This window comes from Haemaphysalis longicornis, unplaced genomic scaffold (assembly GCF_048455015.1).
Source record: "Haemaphysalis longicornis isolate Haplotype H1 unplaced genomic scaffold, Haemaphysalis longicornis Haplotype H1 scaffold_13, whole genome shotgun sequence".
Taxonomy (NCBI): Eukaryota; Metazoa; Arthropoda; class Arachnida; order Ixodida; family Ixodidae; genus Haemaphysalis; species Haemaphysalis longicornis.
Genome location: NW_027526233.1, coordinates 48594354 through 48610154, shown reverse-complemented (window position 1 = coordinate 48610154; position 15801 = coordinate 48594354). Strand labels below are relative to the sequence as shown.

General features: G+C 44.5%; 1 long non-coding RNA gene across 1 annotated transcript in view; it reads left to right on the top strand.

The window, feature by feature from the left end:
- LOC144164054 (uncharacterized) overlaps positions 1–15801 on the top strand; it is a 197430-nt gene that overhangs the window by 33181 nt on the left and 148448 nt on the right. The window contains exon 2 of the long non-coding RNA XR_013321025.1: positions 5547–5701. This is a non-coding gene — a long non-coding RNA (uncharacterized LOC144164054). The remainder of the gene's footprint in view (positions 1–5546; positions 5702–15801) is intronic.

Sequence of the window (15801 nt, the reverse complement as noted above, 5' to 3'; positions counted from 1 at the left end):
TGATACACTTGATATTTGATACTTGACCCTTGGGAGCCTTGAAGCACCTAGTGGTTCCCACTGCCCGGTTGCAACACCTACCACGACCGGACTTGCAACTTTACCTGTGAAAATTCAAAGCGTAGAGTCGCAATAGCTTGCAAGATACCACCCCGGTGGACGTACAAGGCCATCGCAAGACGCTCACACGCTCGGAGGAGAGGATAGCTAATACGATCTATGCTCACATGGCCTTAACCCCTAATGTATTATATAAATGGACTTACGGAGCCAGTTCGCACATCCAACGGGACCCGTGTTGCGACAAGACGTGCATTCCTAAACTATATCTTTTCTTATGACACTGTGCACACTTCATGGTCGGTCGCTCGCCAATAATAGACCTCGGTTCCGCACCAGCAGATGAAGAGGCACATTTGCAACGCTTTCGCGAGGACCCCTAAGCGCTATTCAAAAGCTATTGAATACTCAGTGAGAAGTGGTCTCAAAGTGGGTGTAATAATCTGGACGGAATCCTGTCATAAACGTAGCACCTATGTGTTCACGAAACCTACGGCGTTATCTTTACGGAAATATCAACTTTAAACTGCTATCCACAAGTAGAAGTGATTGAACCTTGAACAGTGATTTAGTTTTTCATTATTCCCTGCCTTCTTCCTTGTCCCTCTCCTCCCACAACAGGGCATTCATTTCCCCTCTGAAAACAAAGGTATTCCTCCTCCTCAAAGCAGGAACCTACAAAGGTAGCCGGCAATCTTAAAACAGGATCATTTGTACTCCAGAACAGTGATATAAATCCGCGAGTGTTTTGCACTCCGGTTCGCAACGATAGGCCGCGAAAAAAATTTAGTTCTCGAGAATGCTTTGGCTTTTCCAATAGACCCATCATAAGGCGATAAGTGCAGCGCCTCTGACACCAGAAAGGGGACCGACCGGTCTCCTTACTATCCGAGAGAAAATGCACCGATGAGGTCATCATTATCGGTGCCGATCATGGTGTGGGCGGCTCACTGGAGCTCCTTCTTCTCAAAAGGCAGTTAAAGTGAGCGATGTCCACGGTCGCCCTTATCTACATGGAGGTCATTGTGTGCCAGCGGATATTCCCACTGTCATATTTTGTGCAAGAAAAGAGATAGTTAAAAATGCACAATGCCGGTATTTATGAGGGGATATTCACTTACAATATACTTGGCGTCTACTCTTCCCATAACTGACTTTGGACGATGATGCTGACTACACATGTAAAAAAATTGCTGTCAATTTCGATACTCCCTAATGCGATATGTCGGCACATCCGCACTGCGCTGATGCAGAACTTACCTGTGGGTTCTCCTGACGGCAGCGATGATAAGAACCTGCGTCGGCGCGCGAAGTACGTCTCAGGAAGGGATCGTGACCCATGTATGATTCAGGGAAAATACATCATCATCATACGCACGCCCCCTTCAGGAATTCTCGAGCGTTGCGTAACGGAACAGCATATTGCTCTCCCTTACCCACCGCGCACTTTCGTAGAGGGGTCGCGCCGCCACGGTGACCGCCCTCCCCTCACAATTTCGCGACACTCTACTGCTGGGGATTTTTTCACTCGTCGCTCTTCCCATCGTTCACTCGACATTTTCGGTATTTGGTATTGCCATCGCTCACTCGATTAAGAGGACGACGACGCGCCTCAGCCCAGAGAAGGCCACCAAAGCGCTGCACCCTAAAATTTCTCTGCCGTAAGGACTTTTTATTTTGCTGTCTTGTGCTAGAACGTTGTAATAGTTTTAATTATTTCCCATACCAACAATTGCCACTGATTCTAGAACACTGGCACAACTACCAATAAAAATAAGCTTTTGATGCCACAAAAATATTTTGCTACATCGGCCATTACGATACTATGTCCCTTCAAAGCATGTATTTTTAACTTGTAGTAATAATACCGTTTGCATAAATTACGAGTTTCGGTTGCTCCAGAGCATTTACTTCACGGGCATGACCACTCCTGAATATATATAAATCTTTTTATTCTTTAGAATACCAGCAGTCACCAGCCTCCACGTGGAGAATTTCTAAGTGGTAATTACGGAAATTCACCCTCGTACCTTAGGCGTCGGGTATCATTCACATGCAAAAATGTCCAGACTAACAATTGACTAACAATTACCTACACACCTAAACGCGATTTTGAGCGTCAACAAGGCGTTTCTTTATAGCTTACAAGTTTTTCTCTTTTGAAGCTCTGCCTATGCACACGCACCTAACTACCAACCAATAAATCAAGTACACACGGTGGAGTGGACAACGAAGAACAAAGTTGAAGGTGGCATCTACTGTTATCTCTTAAGGTATAAGATGCGGCAGTATTCCTTCTGTGTGGAGAAGCGTTTTGCTGTAACTTGACGTTGGGCTAGTTGGGTAACCATTATACACACGAAAAGAAGCGCAGGGACGAGGACGGCAGAAGAGGCAAACTAGAGCGCTGTCGAAGAACGTTTTTTGGGGAGTTAGACCATTTACAATGTACACTTTCTCAGCACTACGCTTGAGTGACGGAGCTAGACTAGGTGCAACAATTTTTCATCATCGATGCAGAAGAAAACCAGAGGCCCTTTACGACTGTGCACCTTAATATGCGAGCGTGAAAAGTTCCGGCGGCGGAGTGACGGTCCGTTTGAGCGAGAAGTTAATTGGGTCAGTGTTTCAGGGTCTTTTCTCTTCTCCTTCGTTGCTTTAATGGATGTTTCGGCTTTTTTGTAACACACAGACACCCAGAGAGAAAGAGAGAGAGAGAGACCTTTTTTTCAGTACGTTTTAATGGAAGTTTGGGAAAAGCGGGTAAAGATGTGGTTGACCTAGAGGCTGAACCTGTAGTCCTAGTTTCCAGCCTTGGCTACTGCTCCCTGAAAAAGACAAGCTCGCCAGGAGCGCCTCGTATGTGTCGATGTAAGTGTAAGGTGCAATGTTTGAATTGTTCACCGCTGAGAATATTATTCAATATTACCAGTTTGCCTAATGAGACTAGGTCATTACCGTTACTTAACGAATTTTACGTTCCAAGCAGCACGCTGTGTTCCTAGCGTCCTAAACATGTTAGCCCATATAATTGCGGATATGTGTGTTCGTTTATTTTCTGCACCAAGTTTGCGATTCTTTGGCATTTAGTATCCTTAGTGTTCCCAGGCGATGGATGAGGAGGCGTTAACAGTATCTTTGGTGGGAGGGTGGTGTGGCAACCATATTCAACAGGGAGCCTGCTATGCCGGTTTGCGTGAGTGTCGTCGGGTGCATCGAGTGCGTCAAGCGCTTTTGGCCGGCTGTATATGTGATCTGAAGTTTATTCATTGTGGATAAAAATATCCATCCCAAGCGTTTATGTACTATGCCTACAGACAAGATACTAAGGCCCTTTGAGTATGGGTAACGATGTCTAGGTGAGTCCCACGATATTCCACAACGACAATAGTTGCCTTCTTCATTTCGTACGTCCAAGCATCGGCGTACACTGATTTGTCATAGTTTTGAATCCTTCCTCGAAGGAATATGATGCTTGCATGTCGCACGTTCCTGTGTAGGTTTAAGTCAACGTTTTTTGAAGTAGAGGGCTTCTATGGAGAGCCGCAAGAATATTTAGGAGTACATAATGGCATTCAGCCGTTCTCTCTCTGGAGGTGCGGCGTACATTTCATGGCATCGCTGGTCCTAATCCTAATCCTAATCCTTTTACCCTAGGTTCTATTTGTGATAGGAGAGCGTCCTTTTTGATATATTCGTAGTTATTAGAGGACCAAATTTAGGACCTGTGCGCAATAACAAAAAATGATAGTTAAGGCTGCCCTATAAGCTGTTGGAATAATTCTAGTAATTGTGCTTTATTGGTTTTCTTCAGAGCGGGCCAGTTTCTGGCACAGTGGTGTGACCAATCCTGCCTAAGATGAGCAATTACATTCGTTTTGTCGCTTTCTCTTTTATTTCTGCACTTCCCTTATATAGGCGTTTCACAGTTTGTGCGAAATGTTCAAAGATTTTCTGTATTTTGGCGGTTGTTTAGCAGTCGTCAGCACCGCCGTTTCTCAGTAGGGCGCTGTCAATTCTCCTTCCTTGACTATTTCCTGGGCAAACATGTCGGCGTATTTTTAGGTTTTGTGAATTCGCCTTCTGGCGTCATTAATCGTTTGCTGTACAGACCTTGCTGCAGTGATAGGGCTACAAGAATTTGAAAAATCATTCTGAATTTCTTGTAATTAAAAGCCTTGTACTGGGTCATTTTTTTCTATTGCCGGACACGTTTTATTTCGTTATTGACTTTATTTTAGAGTTTTCTCGGTATTAGATAGCCACGCATTGTATTTTCGCCCTTTTTTATGTAGCTGACACGATGCTAGATAGCGGCAGCATTAGTGTCACGTGAAGACGCGCTGTGGTGGTGGCGTAAGTTGCGGGAACGCCTGGCGACTGTGTCTTATGAGCATGCGACTAAATATCGTGCGTGTAACAACATCGCTTCGCAGGCGTGGTGGCTGTCGAAATATCGTGCGTGTTCTTTTGTCTTGGGGAAGTAGCAATGTCCTCTTTTCCGCAGTGTAGTTGGCGCTGCTATGTACTCCTGAGTTGGGCGAGCTCTGGTATCTCGTTGTCTCAATTGTTTTCTGTTCGCACCGATGACGTACTTCCTTGGATGCTTGATGAGCACGGCTGATCGCAGACATCTAGCATACACTCAAAATCTCACAAATTAGCCTAATTACGATGTCGCAATGAAATAATTCTGAGTGGTACCTTATAGTCATGAACATGGTCATACCCACAAACAAATGGAGAAATGAAAACATGACCACAACGCATTACGTACGCATTGCACTATCTCAAATGCACATAACGTCTTCATTGGTGATACCTGGAAACAAGTTTGAACAAATATGCAGCGCATTTGGGCTTTTCTGCCGAGGAACTAATATTCAGCGCAAGACGTTGGCAAACCTGGTAGGTTGGCCGACGTAACCTAACTCAACGAGAAGAAACATTATAAAGGCAACAGACGTTCTTGAGTTATGGTGTCGGGGCATCGCTATTTATACTATTGGTCGGTCTTGCACAGTATTTCTTTTGACGCAACATCGAACTCGCACGGATGACAAAATTCTTATGGATTGTCATGTCCGGTATATGGCTGAAGTCTTCGTAGTTGATTACGTGTTAGACTACAGGTTAGAGCCAGTTAAAAAACGGGTACTGCCTCTGCGCTTCACAGCGATTTCTAGCGCCAATAACATTGGTAAAAGGCTGTAGGAAACGGGGTTGTGTCTCTTCTGCACTGTGTTTGCGTCCATCCAATAAGCCAAATGTTGTTAAAACCGCTTATTTGTCTTTTCTTGTGAATGTTGAAGTTTCAGATTTTCGATTTACTTCTAATTATACGAGGAATTGTGACTTCGGGGTTCTGGAGGGGTTGGCACTTGTATTACGTTTTTTGTTATGGCTGCATATAAGTCGCAATGAAGGCATGGCCTATTCCAACTTGTCTTTCTTCGCCGTTGTAATTTTTATGTTTTTACTTCAAGCTTTTTATAGAAGGCAGGCACATCTACCTGAAGAAGCGCAACTTCCAACCACAAAATACCTATTGGAATCGCTGCTATTACTTGGAAACAAAAAAAAGCTATGGAGATGGAAAATACGACTTTATCTATGGATTTGTTCATGAGAGTCCACATTAGTAAGTTTTGGTCATTTTAATTTTACATAGAAACGGATGCTTAGTGTCACATGTGTACTTTGGGTTGTCTCCGCAGATATCGCTTATCTTAGAAAAGCGTCGAAACAAAAAAGTATTTTCTGTAACAACATATCATCTTGTTGCTTTTCAATATTTTGTGCACGACAATTGCGCTGACGAGTATTGCTTGGATGAAACCTAAAAATCTGTAAGCAGGCACTTAAAATTGCGATTCCGGAATATATGCACCATTTCTGCAGGGAGAGTTTTTAGAACAGGAACGAATGCCATCAAAATTTTCAGTTTACGAATATTTTCTCCCTCTCTTAGTCACAATAGCGCATCTTAGGTTGTTTGGTTTTTCTTTAAAATTGATATGGGACGCAAGTTAGAGTAACGTGTCACGAAGTAAAATTCGCTTAATCGCTAAATATGCTTCCTAATTTTCGAAAGTCAGCAATGAAACTTGCCCACTTTTAGGTTGTCTTGAGACATGTTGCTTCTAGCTATTTTGTTAACTTGGCATTCTCTGTTGTTGGCAGTTGCATTTTCAGTAAATGTTCCGGAATATTGATTTTTGCGAGACCACGTTATTTTCTCATCATTAGAAACCCAATAGGCGATTTTTGCTCGACAATTTCTCAACTCCTAAGGATATTCCCACGCATAGGTCTCGGCAGCACGATATAAAGTCATTCTACTCTGTTTGCACGTCAAATAAATCACAGTGATCAGCGTCATCTAAAATTTTCCATACCCGATTGGCTTTTTCTAATGTGTATAAATTTCTCTACAGGAATATTTGAACCATTCGAGAAAATTTCCGCGTAACTTATGTCTGACCACAAAATTACGTACTTGGCATGGTAGGTAACTAGAAACGTGCAATAACGTTCCACTAACAGGACAAGGGGGGTGTCGCAGGGTGAAGTGTGGAATAATAAGGAAGCTTAAAATCAGAGAACGCTTAATAAAACCCTGAAGAATGGCAGGGTGCAAAAACAAACAGACACTCTTGGTTGACTACAGAGGCTGTCCTACATTTGTGATTACTTTCGATAACAGTGCCAGTGATGGACGGACCCTATCAGTGCAGTAAATCTTGTTTTAAGCATCTTACCTAAAATATTGTAGAGGCTATAGGTATCAAATATTTTCAACAGACGGAAGAAATGTTCGCCCGTCATTTTTTTTTTCAAAAAGACAAACAGACGACTCTTTGAAACCCTTTGTGTGGTCGTCCCAAAGAAAATTGTTAATTTGCATATTTAACTTAAGGCAATCCTTAACAGGAGAAATAGCAGTTACAGAAACATTCAACGCAGCCTTTGATGTACGCAGACGGGGATTGGGTGTAGCCTGGTTCATTACGCCCTGAAGCACGCAATTCTTTTTTAGTCTTAGGGCTTCATTTTTTATCCCATCTACGCGCTATTAATTTCGTTCAGTGGAAGACGCTGAGAAAATACCTTGTTTCCAATACATTTCCATTTCTTAATGGCTGGTTATAATGGAAATTTCGTTAATTTTCCGTTAAGTAGGAAGACCTTGGAAAAGAATATTAACGACACAAGTGCAAAACCTTGTTTGAGTAAGGCGATCGACTGGCCAGGGTAGGCATAATTTTCTTAATGTGGAGAGCAGCTTCTAGGTACACATTTTTAACAAGCTTTGGCAAAAGCTAATTTATTCTAATTTGCGATAAGGTAGAGACGCAAACAGCGCGCTGCTTTAGTGATCATCTCAATGAGCACAGCAATAATGTCAAGAAAAACATCCTCGGATGGCTTGCGTCGCACTGCAAGCAGAATGGTCGCAAGCCCGTGCTCGGTAACTGCGCAGTTGTTGACATCCACAGGAATCAGCTAACGCGAGAGATGAGGGAAATGCATTTTATAGAAAAAGCGTACCATAAGTTGGTTAGCACTGCGTCTTTCACCTTATCAAAGAAAGACATTGATCTTTTGAGTCCAGTGTGAAGTGGTAGAATGGTAATTTGGTGTTGGCCAGTCTTCTTGTACATGTTTTAATGTATAACCGTCGGCTAATAAAACTGTTTGAAGTAGCGCGTTTTGTGTGTCCACTCGCTTGTCCCGTTGTTCTAGGGCTTTAAATTCATCAGCATGTTCTATCAACAGGCCTAAACCAGCACACTCGTGAGTTTGAGATTGGTGCCGATTTGTTTCTTCTTGGCTGCCACAATGGCCTTTATGTTGTCATGGTCACTATAAGTGTGTGCTTCCTTGATTTTTTGGAAGTGATAATCTTTGGTCATCACCTTAACGTTAATCTGTGTGTAGGTCGTTTCGGACGCGTGTTGCCACAATTACGGGAAACACTGTAGTCTTTCTTTTAATCAGCAACTATTCCAAACATTACGGTGAATAATAGATTCTCCTTTTGGCCAATCTTGGCCAATATCCCTATGTCCGTATGCCTATCATGGAAGACGTGTGCCGGGGATGCTTGGTTTAGCTGCAAGTCCCGCATACACGAGCGCGCGGTATTTTATTAGTTGTTTACCTGCCCGGCGGTCACGCGAGGCGCGCTCTCAAGGGCGCACGCTGACGTGCTCTCGGCATTTCCTTGGCATTTTTGATTGCGGACCCCAACTTTTAAGTGTTTGCTACAGGGCTTGCTGTAAAACACGCTATACGCCTCGTCAAATCCCGGAAAGAGTGGTCTGCCAAGCTTCTTTGTTGTGTAAAATCTGTGCAACAAACGAAAGCCCTGTTTTTCAGCCAAAGATGATTAAAACGTGAAACCTTCTCCTTGCAAAGAGGGAGAAATTAAATTTACCAATACACTCGCCAAAAATCAGTAATTTGAACTTCCAAAGGGCAATACCAACGCTCCCGCAACGAACCTCCAAAAATGCTGAGTGACACGAAAGGTACATTGCAACCATCGTTAGCATCAGCGATTCAATTGCAATGTGAATGGGTAAACATTCACAATTGTCTACGTGTGTGGTATGATTGAAGTGCGATTGGAGAAACCGGTTGTGTCAAAGTCGCTTTTCAGAACGGCGTTCTTTAGTAACTACTTCCCCATCGCGGAGGCTAAGAAATCTTCTCTTTATTTCAATGACCATCCAGCAAATCGAATACAGCCACTCCTACAAACTCCACGGCTACAGAACCTACGGCCGCCCATAGGACACTTTACACCATCGAGCAAAGTTTATGCAGCAGATGGGCTATCTTCTGTGATTCGAAACCTGCACCTGAGCTACTCCAGTCAGCCCTGTGCCGGGGATCTGATGAACAGATCCTGACAGAAGTAAGAATGGTATACGACCGTGCTTCCGAGGAGGGCCATGATGTTACCTTGCAGTGATTTCCTAGTCACTGCGGCATCGTTGGCAATGGAAGTGGGGACGATGCCGCCATGTTGGCGCATCAAACAGCGCACAATTTTCTCCTTTTACTCTGGGACGGACGCAGCTAGGACCCTCCGCATACTAGCCGAGGCAACAATCTCTGAATGATGATCAGAATAATTCGCATGTGCACGTACTGACGCCCTTAGCCCGCACATGCAACGTCGAATTCACTAAGCCGCCCACGGTACCACACAACTCATCTTTGCTGTCTCTGGCCGGGGGTGGCATTGACAAATGCTTACACAAACATAATAGGAACGGTAGAAAGTCAGGACTGCTAAACATGCGGCACGCCGACGACGATACCGCACGTTTCACGCGAGTGCACACGCTCATCGCCTGAATGAAAGCAGCTGTCGTCACCACTGAGGAAGCAGGACTCCCTGCGGCCATTTTTGGAGCAGAAGATTCTGTCGAACGCCTTCTCCATCATGCGATCAGAAGGCGACTAAGGAACTCTTACGCTTTCTAGGGCTGACGAATTTAAACACCACACTATAGACTCAAACTTTGCAGTGGGAATGACTGAACTGGAACGTTTACTGCTTCAGCGCTGCGGAAACATGTCTGCTCCAACTTTTCTCCATTCTTTCGTTTCCCTTTTTTTGCCGATGTTCTCTTTCTAACGTGCCGTATAGCAAACTATGCTCTAAGCACGTAAACTTTCTTGCCTTCCCTCTGCATCCTTCCTTCCATCCTCCTTTCTATTTATTACCAATTCCGAACGGATGCGTTGCTGTAGTTCTCCAGAAGTATGAATAAATCAGCCATTACGTGAGTTACTGCGGCGGCTTTTGTCAGCAGTAGTGTGTACCCTGCCATCCTACCTATGTACCTTCTGGTTAGCTCGTTTAAAACTGTTTTCGTCCACGCAGGCCTCTGAGGGCGCCTTATCAGGCCCAAGATTTCAATTATGGGCTCAGAGGAGCTATCGATCTCAGGGAGATCAATCCTAGAGGACAATTTCAGGTATCTCACAATTGGATGGTCAAGAGCTGTTCCTCGTCGTCAAAATCAAAACTTGTAGCTGACGGAAAGATAGTTGTGAAAGTGTGTTGCTCGGTTGTGATTTACCAGGAAAGAAAAACAAGTCATCTGGAAGCTTTCTGAATGTGTTAACGCCACGAAGGTGCCTGCATGCATGAAATACTCAAGCATTTACGGCCGTATTTGTGTCTACATCGGCAGAAAAGTGGATATTGTCCAGGATGGATGCTACGCAAACACTGAACCGTGATGCTCCACAGGCTCTAGCCTACAGTGTGTCTATCACCGATATTTGACATCAGCTGTTCGTCCATGTTATGCATTGTCTTCTGGCTCCCGAGAGGCCGCGTTTGTGTTTGTGCTGCAACCTGGGTGGTCAAGTTCACCACCAGAGCCGCCAACCTAGGTGTAGGCACAGGCACCGGCTGGGACGTTCGGCTGCAGAATGTGTGGTTGCTTTGCGGAAAATCACCGCCAGGGAGAGCGTCAACAGGACGAAGCTTTGCAGAAGCATATAATATATGTCATAGAGGTTCTTAAAGCGACAGGTGAACTTCCGGCCCCCATGGTAGTCCGACTAGCGACTCACCGACACTGTCTGCAGTATTGTTTCCTTCAGCAATACTGCACAGGCCGTAACGGCTGCCTTTCCTGGGTCTCAGGGGTCATTCGAGGCTTTTATTTTATACTTGAAGCCTGTGTCAGTGAAGCCCAACGAGCAACATACTCGATAGTGCACATCGTCGCACAAGCTAGAGCAGTCAACTGCTACTACTCTTTTCAAGGTCGAAGTGCGGGCCAATGGTGAATCTGTTGGACAAATCATGACACCTTATACGTATGAAAGTTCTTACATCCGCCGCCCTAGCCCAGCAAAGAACAGCCCGCCTTCATTTTCAAACTGACACGCTACAGAGGGTGGGCTTTCAAGGTCTCAGCATCTGAACCCATGACAGACGGCGACCGAGAAACAGAGGAGTCATTTTTTATTCATCTCGACACTCTGCGGAGTCAGTTTGAGTAATTCAACCCGTACCAGTCACCTGAGAAAACAAACCGACATCTGAAACCCTCCTCTGCTCCACGGTGGTATACCCCAGGATTAGCGGCGCAACCCTGAATATGAACGGTTTACGATCCGGGCAGAAACAAATACAACTCCGCTGAGGACTTGATATTCATAATACAACTCCCCGAAATGACTTGCGCATTGTTGCAGAACAAGGGTGAGAGGTTGGATGAGATCATCGAGAAAGCTTCATGGCCCTTGCTTCTGATTACGTTGCAGCTGTCAACTGTCACGTGTTCAGTTGGCATTTCGGTGGGTGGTGTGTTGTTTCTAAAAAGGCATTGCGGTACTCTGCTCTCGCATATGATGGAGACGTAAAGGGATGTTTCATCTTTGCGATTTCTTGCTGTACGGTGTAACATCACGATTCCTCAATAGCTATGTATTAAATGATAGTGGCGAACGAGCCGTTTTTGTATTCGGCTCAGGTTTTTTTTTGCCTTGCTGTTGTATTCATGTGGGAAGTTGTTTGCGTCTCCCAATCATATCATCGCGACTAACGTCTATCATCCAGCTATGGGAGCGCTGAATTTCTTTCGGTTGTCATCACGGATTCTCGGCTAGTTGAGGCGGGGTTACCAGGAAGACCGGCTTGTTTATACACACATTTTCAAGGGCATTCCCCTGCTCGGCTTGACAGGATTTTCATTTGTAATTTCAGTCGTCACCGTAATGGGATTAGGGCACTTGTGGCAATGTATGGGAACAATGGAGGGATGCCTCTCTATGTACTTGCCTTTACTTTCACTATGGGAGCTGAAAAGAAGTACGTACGGTCAAAGCGATTGAGTGTTGCTCGGTGAATTGGTTGGTTAATGTCCCTTGAATATATTGGCACTGTCTGACGCCAACCTACCTCACATCTTCTCGGCAAGTTAGATTTATCTCTCTGCAATCGAGTAAACGACCTGTACCACAGCCATATTAAAGTCTACACTTGTTGCATAAAACCCAAGAAAGGAGGTCTGGTCAAGAATAAGGGTAGAGAAACAATAAAATGCAAAATGTCAGCAAAGTTAACTTGCAAAAAAGCTGGAATAAAAGGGTGTGTGAAATCGGGAAGAATAAAAAAATCCGTGCAACTACTTGCCGTACAAAGAGGTGGGTTTAGCCGAACCCGACAGGGCCGACTGGTTTAAAATGTTGTCACGCCTCGTTGGCTCCATGGAAGACGACCAAACAAATGTGGCGAAAACGCGGTGCAAACGCTGAATGTGAATACGAGGGCAATGAAAAATTTGCATTAGATACACCAATTTTGATGCCAAAAACGTGTTATATGCCTGGCCGTTTCTCAAATCGACATTTATGCGGAACAGAAGCCTGCAACTAACTATGATAGACCTGTATGTACCCCAGCCATTGGTGCTGTTCAAGCATTAGAGTGTGGCAGCTATTCAAGGAGGAAGTCAGGAGCATAGCCATTGAGTGTAGGTCGAATAATGCTTCCTACTTTCATTACCTTGGGAAATCATTGCTTAGAAGACTGTATAACCTTCGGAATGTTGAAACCGAACTGCCTGGAGCTTGTGTGGAATACATTTATACTGATATGTCTCAGCCTCGGGAGTTTGACGCTTACCGTTATCGTGGTGCGCATGTTCTGCCCCGGAACAATTGTGTTACGCACTGTGAGAATGCGACATGCAAGGCTTTACTTGACGGGCGCCACAGAGCGGCCACTAACTACGTTTATCCTGGATATCAATTGAAATTGTGTGGTCTTCACATAAGTACGGAACCGAATATATCTGAATGTAAAAATTAGTATAATAAATGGCTCATCTTAAAACATTTTGTTTTTCAAGTAGAGCTGTTGACCGATGGCACGTCCAGTATAAGTGGCCTATTACCAAGAAAAAGATAGAGGCTGCAGTCGATCAGCCTCCACTCTCCAAATCCGCTGGTGACCATTTAGGTACAAGTGAGTTTTATACTGACTTTTGGTCGCGTTTTTGTCCAGCTCGTTTTGCAGTTTCTGAATTCTGTCTCGATGTTAATTTTCTTGACTCACAGAACGTCATAAAGTACTAACTCCCACAAAAAAAGACCGTGAAAAAAATGTAAATAAATTCCTGCCATATTGTATGCTCGCTGCCTTTAATGGTCTGCAGAAGACCTACGGTATTGAAAAATAAATAAATAAAAATAAATATATAAATAAATAAATAAATAAATAAATAAATAAATAAAAAATAAATAAATAAATAAATAAATAAATTTGTATGGTGCTGGGATTGACATTTAGCAGTTGTTTTGACTTTGGGTTTTTGCAACATTTATGTGGTCGCCTTCAATGAAGCCCATAAAGGGTGACAATATTTTTAAAGCAATCTGGGGTGCCTGTCACGGATTACCGATCTCTTCATTCGGGAAATAGTTGCACGGTTCTTCTTTTACGGGGCTGAACCCTCTACGTTATTCGCGCTTTCGTTGGTGTTTGCCTGTCAGATGTTTTGGATAATCTTGTTGTCACATCAGTATTTCGATGAAACCTAGTTTCTGGGTTTTTATGTAAGAAGCGCACACTTCAATACGGTTTTTCGTGGTTGGCTTTCAGTCTGATTATATGTTCATGGTGTCTCGTGTTAAACTCGGGAGGGACCTTATTTCCATGCTTTTCCCACCGTCACTTTATAGAGCTGTTTCTTCTAACTCGTCGGACCTACATTTTTTTTTTACGGGACCCTAAATGGCCACTTTGTCTCTCATCAAACAAGTTTTTCAAACTGCGCACCTGAAACTTTGCCTGTTAAGACGTGGCTCCACAGCCAACAGCTTTTCGTGTCTTCTCTATACGGTCTGCTGTGCGATGTACCGGAAACAATTGAGTACTGCTTCATAAAGTGTAAGGATGCAGTTCTATTTAGGGATGCCATCCAAATAACTCTTAAGAACGACACGGCATTGTCTCTTTAAAGTATACCATCTCTCCTATTGCACGCAGACGGTAAGGTCCATATATTTTTCAGTTGACAGAAAACGCAAACGCTGGGTTGACTAGCTGAGCTAATGGTTTTTGTCAGAGCATACGTTTATTACGTTTGATTAATCCTAAATATGTCTACGAAAAGAGTGATTCTAGCCCTGATTCGTAGCCCCTGCTTACTAGTTTTAAACTTTGTGCCCGTTCTAACCAAAATTAACATAATTGTTCAGTATGTTAGGTTTTGTTTTTCAGCTTTTATTTCACTCATTTGCATGTGTATAAAGTTATAACTAAGTCAACCAGCACAAATATTTGTACATATTTATGTGTACATAGTTATATGTGTACATGTGTACATAGTTATAACCATAACGACCGGCTTTAAGGTCAAAGTGCCTTCCTTTCAAAGTGACATTACTGTCAATGCCACTTTTGTTTGGTATTGTTTTCTTTTAGTCAAGCACTTCTGTTGTCCTCGCAATGAACTCACTTTGCGGTTTTCTCTACATGTCCTTTAGATGAGGTTGCACCCCAGCCCAACCAATAGCGCAGGGAATAGAAACCCGACGTTTCGAGGCCGGCACGGCCTCGAGGTTTCGTGGATGTCGGCACCCCCACTCTAGCACCGTCTTGCATTCTTTCAGCGGGGTTGACCTCTCCCGGGGATCTTCGCTAAGGAACGTAGCCCTTGTTCCTACACGGACGGGCGCCTGTCAGCAGGGTTAAGCCGAATGATTCAGGCCCGGTGGGGCAACAAAGGGAGGGGCTGCTTCCCCCAGTTCGTTCCCCGTCGGAGGACGGCCGTTTCGGCAAGGTAAACTTTCTGGTATCCCGTGCCGCATTGTTCGGCGACGGCGCTGCGTCCTTTCTACTGTCCGCTGACTTTGTTTCTGCGTTCCTGGAGCTCTTTTCCTTGTGGCGCGGCCTTTGGGGGCTGGGATTGGGTAGCCCGTCGTCGTTGGTGGTTATGGATGATTTGCACCCCTCTCTGCTGAATAAGCCGTCTGGCGCCTCGCTTGCTCATGGCACGCCGGCCACCGGCTTCGGCGTTCCAGGGCTCCGACGGTCGATGCCCTCTCGCAGTTTGCCGCCCTCCTTTGCTTACTGCGGCAGAGACGGAAAAGGTAAACCTTTAGAGTGGTTCTCTTTTTCTTCTGTCTTTTTGTTGGGTCCGCCATTATCCGATTCTACTCTTTTTGCGTGCATATTGCAGGAAACAAACGGGTGCCGCTCTGGGAATAGGGAGGACACAGCTGAGGCCTTTCGGTCGAGGGAGGGAGCCGAACTAAACTGAGGGTGGCCACCGGTGTGCGTCGTCTTCCTGTGAGCGGAGAGATCCTCCTTCTACTCGTCACTTGGACATCAAAGAAAAAGGAAGAGGGATGGGGGAAGGCAGCCGTCGCGTTCGCTTTGAAGAGTGTACTGAATGTCGGCGTGGAGGGAATTTCATGCTTTTCCGAAACTAAACAGCGCTCGTCTACACTACGCAAAGACTTTGTATGTCTATGTCTTTACATTGTGTACATGTGTGTACGTCTGTATTGTTGTCTGTATTCTTTTGTCTACACCATTGTTGTGTCTATACCGTTGTTTTGACCTTCCCCTTATGTAACACTCCGCAAGGGCTACCTGAGGGAAACCCCAACGGTGACGATGCTAAACAACTCAACGGTTCTGCACGTGAAGTGAAAGTGTGTGGTACCCTTTTATTGTAGAGTTTATTGTTGTTT